Below are 11,430 nucleotides of genomic sequence, written 5' to 3' on the forward strand. Positions count from 1 at the left end.
ATAAAAATGCTCATAGAAATACAAGGAGAAATAACCTTTCATTAATGATGCAAAAACCAAACCCAGGATGGGACTTCCACGTTCCACCCAACCATAGAATGGTTGAGCCAAATCTCTCTTCAACCATTCATCCTTGTGCCATATTCCAAGCATGAATGTGGGACTCAAACCAAAATAACCAACTAGGGCATACCGAGGCTAAACCACCTCACCCTCATCAATAGAAACTGGGCATTACCATAATCCATCTTGGATCACTAGGTCAATGTAATGAACACATCATAACTAGCTTTACCATGATTTCCACCCAATCACTAGGCCAAACAAGCATGGATGCCATTAGATTTATCCACCTACACCGTGAGGAATTTTCCTGTCTCCTAGTCTCTCAGGATTTACCATAATCCAAACCCAAATCAATAGGCCCTAAACCGAGACCCACTCTCCAAGATCTACCACATATCTGAAAAGGGATATTACTAGGACCAACAGAGAGCAAACCACCTCTTGGATTTACCATATATCCTGTCATTCACTGGCAAGGATTCCAAGGTCCACCGAGGCAACACAATCCTGGCTTTACCACAACCCACAGTCTGGCTCATTAGTTACTAAGCGAGTAGCTTTATCGTAATCCATAGTACAGTTCAAAGACAACCAGGCCATGTGCTCTATCATTCGAAGATCCACCCCACTTAGCTTCAAATCCAGCTGGTAATCTAGCTCAACCAAAACATGAGAACCCCATCACACCATGGCTATTCAGAAATGGAAAGGCTAGGCTAAAAACATTTTTAGGCCTAGATAAACCCATGCCACAACAACAAAAAAACCACATGCAATACCATGCATGCCAAATCTAGCAAGGAAAATACACATGCAAATCGATACCTACAATGAATCCTGTTGTAGTTGCTTGATCCTGCCTTTCCTTGCTTAATCTTTGCTTCCTCTTGCCTTCTTTGCCTTTCTTGCTCCAATGCCAAAATTCTCCAAGAAAACTCTAAGTGTCCAAGTGAGAGAGATCCAAAACTCAATTGACAAAATGTTACAAACTAATCCTCAAAAGCCTTTTTATGAGTGAGGCCTCTATTTTCTTCATTTATTATTATTTTCCTTCAATTTCCTCCTCACATGCAAATTGTGACCTTTCACCTCCATTTTCTCTTAGTTTCCATTATTTTCATAAATAAATGTGCCAAAAATGCCATTTTTCCTTTCCAAAGTCTTAGCCATTGCCTTTGCCAATTTCATTTTCCACAAATAACCGAATGAACACCCTCTAGGTGTTTTGCCCAACATTTAGCTTGAAATAAGTGTCCCATCAACCATGGTTATTATTTTTGCCTTTATTATCTTTTATTACATGGGATTTTCACTAGGGATGTTACACTAAGGGAGGTCAATTGCTTGGGAAATTTAGCTTACTTGATGAAGGAAGAAAACTGGACAGTTTTGACAACCATTGAATTTTGGTTGTTGAGCTTTAAATGATCTAAAATGATATATTGCAGAGAGGATTGTTGTAAATTTATGAACTGCAGGCAAAGGAAAAACCCCATGTTGGCTTGGGAAAACACAACAAGGCAACCATGACGCAAGACATGGAAAAAAATAGGAGAGACTACATGGAGAGGAGAAGGGAAAAAAAACCTTAGTTTTTCTCAGTGAGGAGGAAACAAGGGAGAGTAACAGAAAAAGGGGCAACACAAAGTTTGATGTGTGCGCAACGAGGAAAGAGAAAAGGGAGATCGATTGGAAGAAACCGTAGCAAATTAGAGTGTTCTTATTGCTGGTAAACAACAACAAGTTCAAGTGTTGGGAGGAGTGTGACTTCTTCTTGTACTCTCAAGGTGCCATCATCCTTCGGTGAAGCAATAAGAGCACCAGAGGATTTCTCCTTCATGTGAGGGTAAATCTCTGGATACCTCAGGTTGTTGGAGGGTGGATATGGTGTTCTTTAGATTCCCTTGACAACTTGGGGTATAAGTTTAGCCCTTGGATTCTTGGTAAAGGAAACTTTGGAGGTGTCCATTTCTTGTCATTTAATAGTGGGTTCTGGATACCCTTAATTGGGTGGAACCATTGTGTGGAAATGGGTTATGGATTCCTTTAATTAGTTGGAACCACTATGTGGCAGTGGGTTTTGGATTCCCTTAATTGGGTGGAACCATTGTTTTTCTTACTTTTGGGGTGCAGGTGAGACCTATGGACTCCTTGGAGTATGTGGGTGTGTTTCTAGATGGCTAGAGAGAGTGGAGGTTGTAAGTCTAAGGAATCCATGAACTTGGTCGATTGTTATTGATTGGTTGAAGGGTGGAGGCAACAGATCTTTGGATTCCATGTTTATTGTTATCATTGTTTTTTAGGTGAAGGGTGGAGGCAACAATCCTTTGTATTTCCTAAATGAAACTCATTGTTGAGTAGATGGTGGGTGGAGGTAGGAGGACCTCAGGAGTCCCTGTTTTAGCTCATAAATGTTGATTATTCCATTGGGCAAGACCACCTCAGTCCCTTGGGATCTGAATCAATAGTTACAACTGCAAGTAGCTTGGCTACAACTGTCTATTGTTGGCTGGATATTTGAAGTCCCAAACTTAGTCACCCATCAATTGCATTATTTAAGATAACTTCTTATGTGTAACCTTGTATGATAGCATGGTTGAATGTTATGATTCTAAGTTGGTTACATGCTTGTTATAGACAACTTATGTATGTGATTGTCATATGGCTATACGTGATGGGATTTTATAGGCCTTTTTCAATTTATATGAATGAAATGTAATTCCTTAAGTGATAATTGTATAATGAAGTCAAACAGCAGCAAGGAGGACTTATCCTTGTAGTGTCAAAATGGCACTAATACAGGAATGACTAAGAAGGTCAATGACCCTTAAGTGGGTAGTTTCCTGTTGTATATTATTTTATGGAATGATGAAGAGTTATGAAAGATGCAAGGTCTTTGTTTTTGGGCTTATTGGGTTAGTTAAGGGAATCAAATTCCTCAGCTGACAACTTCATCAGTTATTTGGTTTTTTGGTGAAAAATCCTCTTGTTATTAACCCTTTTGACATTTTCCTGAGTTATTGTAGGTCTTGTAAGTTCCCTTTGTTTCAGGGATAAGTGGTGCATCCATTTCCCTTAAGAACCCCAAGAAATCCCCACGAAGTTGCTTCAAAATATGACCTTTGGAAGCTGATAGAATGCTATGGAATTCAGTGAAAATCGCCCAAGTCACAGCAGGTCGAGAGCTAACACCTGACTAGGTTAGAGGTTGGGAGGTCAGATAGTAGCCGAGGGAAGTGGTCTATTGGGGAAGCCAACCCCGACTAGGTCATAGGTCAGGAGGTCAGGAGTCAAGGGCCAGGTTAACTTTGGAAGTTTTTCACTTCGAGTGGAGGCTGACACGACTTGGTGGTGGGCTCGTTGATCAGTACAATGAATAGTAGACTATCACGTGGCAACTTGTTGATGTGCTGAGGGGGAGTGGAGACCACTTGAAAGGCTACTTCTCACAATTTGTTGCTTGTATTGGGGTGAATTTATATGTCACTGGATTCATTTTGACGAGACGAATGCAATTGTTTGCTTGTATTGAGAGTGATTGCCTCCTGGTCATGGGTTTGAGTAAGGGGTGTTGTTACGTTCTCAGTTGTAAATATTATTCATCGATCCCCCAAAACTCATGATTTCACCTTTTCCTAATGCACGATGTATGTAAAAGTAGTGTGATCGACTTCTTCGCTCATAGAGGAACACAATAGATCTACACCCTACCTGTAAAGAACACCAACTCAATCCTACAACAACCCAATCCATATGACTAATCACACGATTTGCGACCTCTGTAGTATGATGGTCTCTTCAACCTTTCATAGGAAACGATTACGCCCAAACTAACCCTGAGTGATTGATCTAACAATAATCCCTTCACAAATAAATTAAAGGAATTGAATGAGCTAGGGTGAAATTTGGTACCACCGAAATTGGGTTGCCAACTAGGGTGAGACTGAATCCCGCCGAAGCTAGTTTGAGGATCTCACCCGAAACTCTCACTTGTGGAAAACTCACTTGGGCTTCGAAATGAAATTCCAAGAGAGAAAATCCAAATTCCATGCCTTCCCTTCCTCCTTCCTTCTTCCTTTATAGCTTTTGATTGGGCCTTTTCCAATTTTCTAGAATTGACCATAATACCATCGAAGAATAGCATCATAAAATACCATCAACAAATACAATGGGAAAATACTATGTCCTACCTAGTTATTTATTAAAATCCCCTATTTTTCCCCCTTTTTATTATTAATAGTGTTGTCTTCTTCCAAAACCCCCTCTGTTGCTATCGTAAGGGAACAACAGGCTAGTAAAGGTGGCATATTCCAACATACAATTGGTTGGGGATATTATAATTTGGCCAAGAGCTTGTCTACCTCGCATGTAAGGAAACAAGTTAATGACCCAAGACCTAGAGGCATCTAGTAGGAGTGAAATATTGTGACCTTAGGGACCCCACTAACGGGTAATTTCAGATGGTGTGGTTCTCCTTGAAAAGCAACAATGAGTCAGCGTACATTTGTGGATAACAATTAATGATGGTTGTCTCGGTGCTGATTTGAAAATTCTGTTCTGATAAATTTTCCTATTGTTTAAAAAAAGTAGCAATGAAAATTAATTTAACTTCAAACAATTGTGATCAGTTAAGTTTATCCACCTTTCCTCGATTTCATTTTGTAACATATCATTGAAAGACTTTTTCCAAATCCAATTCTATCTAGAAAGAAATAATTTTTTTGGAAATCTCAACCATTTTTTGTATTAACAAAATTTGTACCAAAATCCTATAAAAGTAAATAATTTTAACAATTATAATTATATAATAGATACAAAACAATTTGGAAAAATCCTATAAGGATAAATAATTTTAACCATTATGATTTTCCCCAACACCCACGCACACTCTCTCTTTAAAGAGGGTTTTAGATTGGGTCATGGAATCCAGATGATTTGGGAGTCCCAAAATAATATATTCCATGCCTATTGTTATAGGCAAGGTCCAGAAGCACCATATGTTTAGTCTTTTTGGTGTAAATTTTTAAAGTTGTTAACAAATTAAATTATCCTTTATATATTTTTGTTTTTTTTGTATCACCACTTTTATATTTGATTCTATATTTTTTAGATAAGTTACATAGTAATTTTAGGTATCTATTCTGTAACAACTTTTCACCATATATTTAGTCTTTTTGTGTAAATTTTTAAAGTGGTTAACCAACTAAATTAACTTTTATATATTTTTGTTTTTTTATCACCACTTTTATATTTGATTCTATTTTTTTTTAATAAATTACATAGTATCTATTTTGGTAACAACTGTTTTAGGCATCTATTCTTGTAACAACTTGTCTCACATCTTTTTGCTATTTTTGGATAGATCTATTAGATCCACATACATAATACATATTGAATATTTATATACATAAATGTGAGTTTGAAAAAAAAATATAAAATATGTAATACAATTTGACAACAACGAAATGAATAAGATTCACTTATGGGTGGAAATTCTCATGAATAAGTAAATAAATTTAATCATTGTGATTGGATAAAGAGCAGAAAGGAGTTAGAAAAATCAATGTTTATTCAATAAAATGGTCGTTGAAAGCAAAGAAAATGTGCTTTAAATGAGTTGTCTCATACGAAAACGATATTTAAGCAGCATGCGAATAAAGGACTTTTACATAAAAGCAAATTAATTCAATCAGGGAGATAAATGTATCATGAAATCAGTGCAACTGTAGGTTTGATGAGTTTCGTACATGAAAACGATAGCTAACCAACCTATATAAAGAACATTTAAAAAATTTTCCCAAAGTCAAGGAAGAGAAGTATTATTTTTTAATAAAATGTTACAAAACTATATGACAAAATGACTTCTTAAGGAGAAATAAGAATACTACGAAAAAGTATAACGAGCAGAACAAAGAAAAAGTATAATGATAATTAATTAATTTGTTAGATATAGAACACAGGAACCAGGGAAAATATAATAATAATTAACTAAATGAGTATAAGATTTTGTATTTGATTTATAATAATTATTGGTGTGATGGAAAACACTCAGGTGAGAGTGGGATCGTGGTTTGGAAAGTTGGACTTGAGGATCGTAGACATGGATGATCATTCTATGGTGCTGGGGCAAGATTTCATGAGGCTTGTACAAGTCATACCAATGGTGGACCGGGACATTCTCTTGATCACAGCTAAAGGAAGAACCATGATGGTTCCGATGAATAGAAGGAGTTGCTTGGGCTATAGACCGAGGATGAATTCTATGACTTTGTATCCCAAAGATCTGAATGTGAAGTATGAGGATGTGGAGCAAACAGGACTTGGGAGTATGAATCAAACAACGAAGGAAGGGAAGCTGATTGACTTCATTGCAAGAGCGAGGAAGAAGGAAGGAAGTGAGAGGACAATCTCACAAATCAGGGAGCACTTGACAGAGACATCTTCTACTGATGATCTTCACAATGGAGTTGCAAAAGAAGGGAGTCCGAGTACTACTTCAGAAGCAGTGGTTGGAGAAGATTATGGAGGTAGAGATCCGATTGGTATTGTGGATTTTTGTAGGTATGCTATAGGCATATATGACTTTCAGTTGACGAAAGCCAAGCTTGGGGAGCTTGGGTGTACATGTGAGGAGATTGAGGCTGTGCATAGATACTTAAGGACACAACATCAATCTGATACATGGGTGGATGAGAGTCAGGGAGGAAACTTCCTGGCCCTCCTTTCTCTATAGACAACCTTGGAGATGGGTTGCTGTGGAGGCCTTGGTAGGGAGGAACCACATCAACTTAGTAAGGGGCCTTGGAGGAGGCTTCTTTATGACAGATTGCAGAATTGGATGCAGATGGCCAAATGTTGGGATGGAGTCTACATGGGTTGGACATCATGGACAACTAGAGTCATGGACATCAAGTGGGAGACATGGAACATGACAGTTATGCAGGGACATTATGCAGGAGCATGTGTAGAGGTGTCATTCATGGACATTCTATGGGGAATGCTGAAGCAAAAGATGTTGTGCAGATGCTATTGTGACATGGAGATATATGAGCTGGTGGAGAGGTTGTACACTCTTATGCAACAAGGCCATGGCTTGGACATGTTGCAGATGGGATGGAGATTCCATGGACCTGAGCATGGGAATTGGACAGATTCTTGATGAGTCCGAGATGTAGCAGAAGTCAGGGAAAGACTGATGGTGGCATAAGGATGTGGATTCTTATCGTTTGGGCGTATGGTTGGATTAGCTACCCAACTAGCTTGAGTCATGAGGGGCACTAGTGTGCAGACAGATGTCCGTATCAGGTGGAGTATCTTGACAGGTAGCCTACGGAGGGACGACACATGATGGAGATGGTAGTTCTACATATGTTGCAGGGATGTTTGCAGTATGTGGAGGAGTTGATATCATGGATAAGACTGTTCAGATATGAAAATTTTGATCTTGGTGGATGGCTACCAGGATGGTATGTTGTCGAGGATGACAATGACTTCAGGTGGAGGAGGATGTAAGGACCTGCAGTTCTTACTAATCACCGAGCGCACGAGTTAGCAACACGACAGAGCAAAACACTTGGAGTGAGCGCGTACAAGTGAGGAGCAGGTCATATATTTATAAGGGACGAGCTAGGGGAGTTCATTCATAAAAGCCGACGATGGAAGGTTTGTTAGTTTGGGCGTTGGTGATGCGCTGACCATGTGAAATGACAAACAAAGGCGTTGGTTAATGAAAGACAAGAGTCGGCCGAGAGTTGGCACGACTGATCCATGGCAGCATATAAGTATACCACACATGGAGCTCATTTGAAAAGGAACAACTTTGCTCATCCAACGAAGAAGAGGTGCGTTAAAGAAGGGTAGCCATAGCCATAGAAGGAAGTCGCATACGGTGATGTGCCCAACCTTGGGTGAGGCTACACGAAGGAAACGCGCTATCTTGGTTTTGGGTGTAGGGTGCGGGTAGGGTCGCCCGCTAGTCAAAGTGTAGGGCATTCACGGGTGTGGCGTCCGGGTTGTGCGAAGGAGCGCCCAACGGTGAAACGAAGGGTGAACCCGGTTTGTGCGACGACTTGGCACGGGTTCTTGGGTGACTCGGGTGAGAGCCCGCCCATCGTGCAAGTGTGCACGGTATGACTTTTGGTGAAGTGTTGAGATTGTGAATGGAGGTGCGACTCGTGCAGAGGCGCCCATGTGTGGCGACTTAGAGGCGCACCCAAGTTGGGCAAACAACACGATCGTGCGACAAGGTGAAAAAAGGGTTGGTAAGTCGTGTGGCGACCGTGCGGAGGTGCCGACGAGCTGGGCAACCGAGTTTGCCGAAGATTGTAAATTTGGCTAAGTATGAAACTTGGAGTTTCCAAGTAGACTTGTAAAGCTTTGTAATATTGAAAGACTGTATAATATATTATCGGGCAGACTCATTGTTCAGGGAGTTTCCCCTCCCTTTATACTATGAAATTGTGTTCTTCATGTATAATTGCTGATGATAATGAATGTGTATGGGTGTGCATTGGTATAAAGGAAACATTAATAATACCTGGTTGCGAAACACAAACTAAGTAGGAATAAGTGGGTAGGCATAGTCCACGAACATAAGTATTGGTGAAAAGAAAGTGTTCGGTGGTGCCGCACCTCGCCAAGCGTAGTTGGAAGATTACCGCCAGCCTGGGGGCGTGACAGAAGGGGACGAGGCCGATGAGTTCAAGGGCATGGTGGTGGAACTCGTGACCTGCACTGGATACTTCAATATCAGAGACTTCATTCCATCGGTGGCGTGGATGGATTTGCAGGGCATCCAACGGGGTATGAAGAAGCTCCACAAGAAATGGGATGCACTCATACAGAGGATGATAGAGGAACACCAGTCCACGGCCAAGAAACGAGCGTCTAACCCCAATTTCCTAGATGTTGTGATGTCTCAGAGAGACAACTGTGATGGCCAAGGTGGGAGGCTCTCCGATTTTCATATCAAAGCTCTACTGTTGGTAATGTTTTGAATATTGATAACGTTTTGATGATAGGCCAGGATTTCGCTTAAAGTATGCTTTAGAACCATTTCACTAATCCAGTTTTTTCCACCATAGTTTAGCATTAGGATGATTAGATAAGATCATGATAATAAGGAAATCTCTTACACAATGCTATTTGGGAAATCTTCTAGATTGATAAGTTTTATACTTTACACCTTGGTAAATATTGTGTAAAAATTATAAATTATTGTTCATCGGTGCATTTGTCTCATAGCATTAATCCATACATTCTTTGTTTTTCAGAATTTATTCACAGCAGGAACCGACACGTCCAGCAGCGTCATTGAATGAAAATTGGCGGAAGTAATCAACAACCCTAAGTTACTGAAGCGAGTGCATCAGGAGATGGACACGGTAATCGGGCGTGAGAGGAGACTGAAGGAGTCAGACCTTGCGAACCTACCCTACTTTGTTGCCATCTGCAAAGAGGGATTTCGGAAGCACCGATCCACACTGCTCAGCCTCCCGCGCATTTCTTCCTAAGTGTGCGAGGTTGACGGTTACTACATTCCCAAGAACACTCAGCTAATGGTGAACATCTGGGGAATCGGGAGAGATGCGGAGGTGTGGGAGAAGCCGGAGGAGTTCAATCCTGACAGGTTTGTGGGTTCCAAGATCGATCCTCATCGCAATGACTTCGAGCTCATCCCATTCGGGGCAGGTAAGCACATCTGTGCAGGTACTCACACAGGGATTACGATGGTGGAGTACAATCAGGGGTCGTTGATCCATGCTTTCGATTGGGATGTGCCACCAAACCAGGAGGGGCTCAATATGGAAGAAGCATTCAGCCTGGCCCTGCAGAAGGCCGTGCCTCTCGTGGCCAAGGCCTCTCCTCGCCTACCTCTTCATCTCTATTAATTACCAATATGCCTGCACCATCCAAAAGTTGTTAGTGTTAAAAATAAAGTTTGTTCCCCGTTACCATTTGGCTAGCTGTTCAATATATGTGCACTTTACTTTCAAATTTCCTTGAAGTTGTATAATGTGCACTTACTTTCAAATTCCCAGGGGAGTTTGATTATGTACGGATGGATTGTTTTATGTGCGTTTTTTTTAAATTTGATGTTCTTGTTTTTCAAGTTTACGTTTATGGGCAGTGGATAATCTCAAAGGCATAAGAAAATGTCAACTTCAAATTTTATGATAGATTTTATCGATTAAATTAGTTATTGAAGTGATAAACAAATTTTATCGTTATTGTCACTGAATTTTATTAAATTATTATCCTACAGTTTGCAGTTATAACACATGGGATATGCATTGACTATTAATTAATCAGCAGTTGACAAAAAAATTTAAACAACTATTTCCAATGAATTTTATTAAATTATTATCCTGCAGCAAGGAGGTATAACGCATAGAGGTATGACACATTAGACATGCGTTGTATAATGCATATAGATATAACACGTTGACGAAAAAATTTAAGCAACTATTTCCAATGAATTTTATTAAATTATTATCCTACAGTGAGCAGGTATAACACATATAGGTATAACACATTAGATATGCGTTGTATAATGCATATAGGTATAACACATTGGATATGTGTTGATTATTAATTAATCTGTCGTTGACAAAAATATTTAAACAACTATTTATGGTTCATCTGCTTGCAACCATCACTTGACACTCTGGTGTTGGATATAGATATAGGAAGCAATTCAATTCTTTGGCTATCTTACAATGAAGAAAATTATGGGTACTTCCCAAATCAATCAATACTATTACCTTTTTCTTCTTGATATGTCCTTTTATCTTGATAGTTTGAGGAGTGGTAATTCCAGGCAATGCATTACAAGATATAATTGGATTCATTTCTTCTTTATTTAGGGTTGGTTCTTGGAGTATATCCTCTTCTTTTGACATTTCTTGTTCCTTTTCTTCCTCCTCTTCACAATCTATGTAGAATATTTTCTTCTCAGCACACTTATAACCTTTAGTGTATTTGCTATCACAACTGTAACAAAGCTCTTTTGCTCTTTTTTATTCCAATTGTTGTGGTGTCAACCTTGTAGCTTGTGGAAGGCTAGGGGCAACAACACTTCCATATTTATAGTTGTGAGTGGTAGGCTTCTTGGTTGCCATAATTTTTCTTTCCATTTTTCTTGCTAACCTGTATGCCTTCTCCAATGAATCAGGAATTTTTTGAGTTTCCATCTCTTTCTCATAAACTTCCCATTAGGTGGATTTAGGAGAACCTGGCCAATCTTGTTTCTGTTTCCATTTTCTCCAGTGTTCTCCTGGGTTTGAGCTCCAAAAGTTTTCACTGTATGATTTGCAGGGTTATTGGTGAATTGACATGCTACTCCTAGATCATGCCTGTTGTGGA

General features: G+C 39.6%; 1 pseudogene; it reads left to right on the top strand.

Annotated features, from left to right (window-relative positions):
* Window positions 1–8,753: 8,753 nt before the first annotated feature.
* LOC149225539 (flavonoid 3',5'-hydroxylase-like) lies at window positions 8,754–10,035 on the top strand (annotated as a pseudogene).
* The last annotated feature ends 1,395 nt before the right edge of the window (window positions 10,036–11,430 follow it).

This window comes from Pinus tabuliformis, chromosome J (genome assembly GCF_031772625.1).
Source record: "Pinus tabuliformis cultivar Carrire ecotype Pingquan chromosome J, CPIR1, whole genome shotgun sequence".
NCBI classification, from domain to species: Eukaryota; Viridiplantae; Streptophyta; class Pinopsida; order Pinales; family Pinaceae; genus Pinus; species Pinus tabuliformis.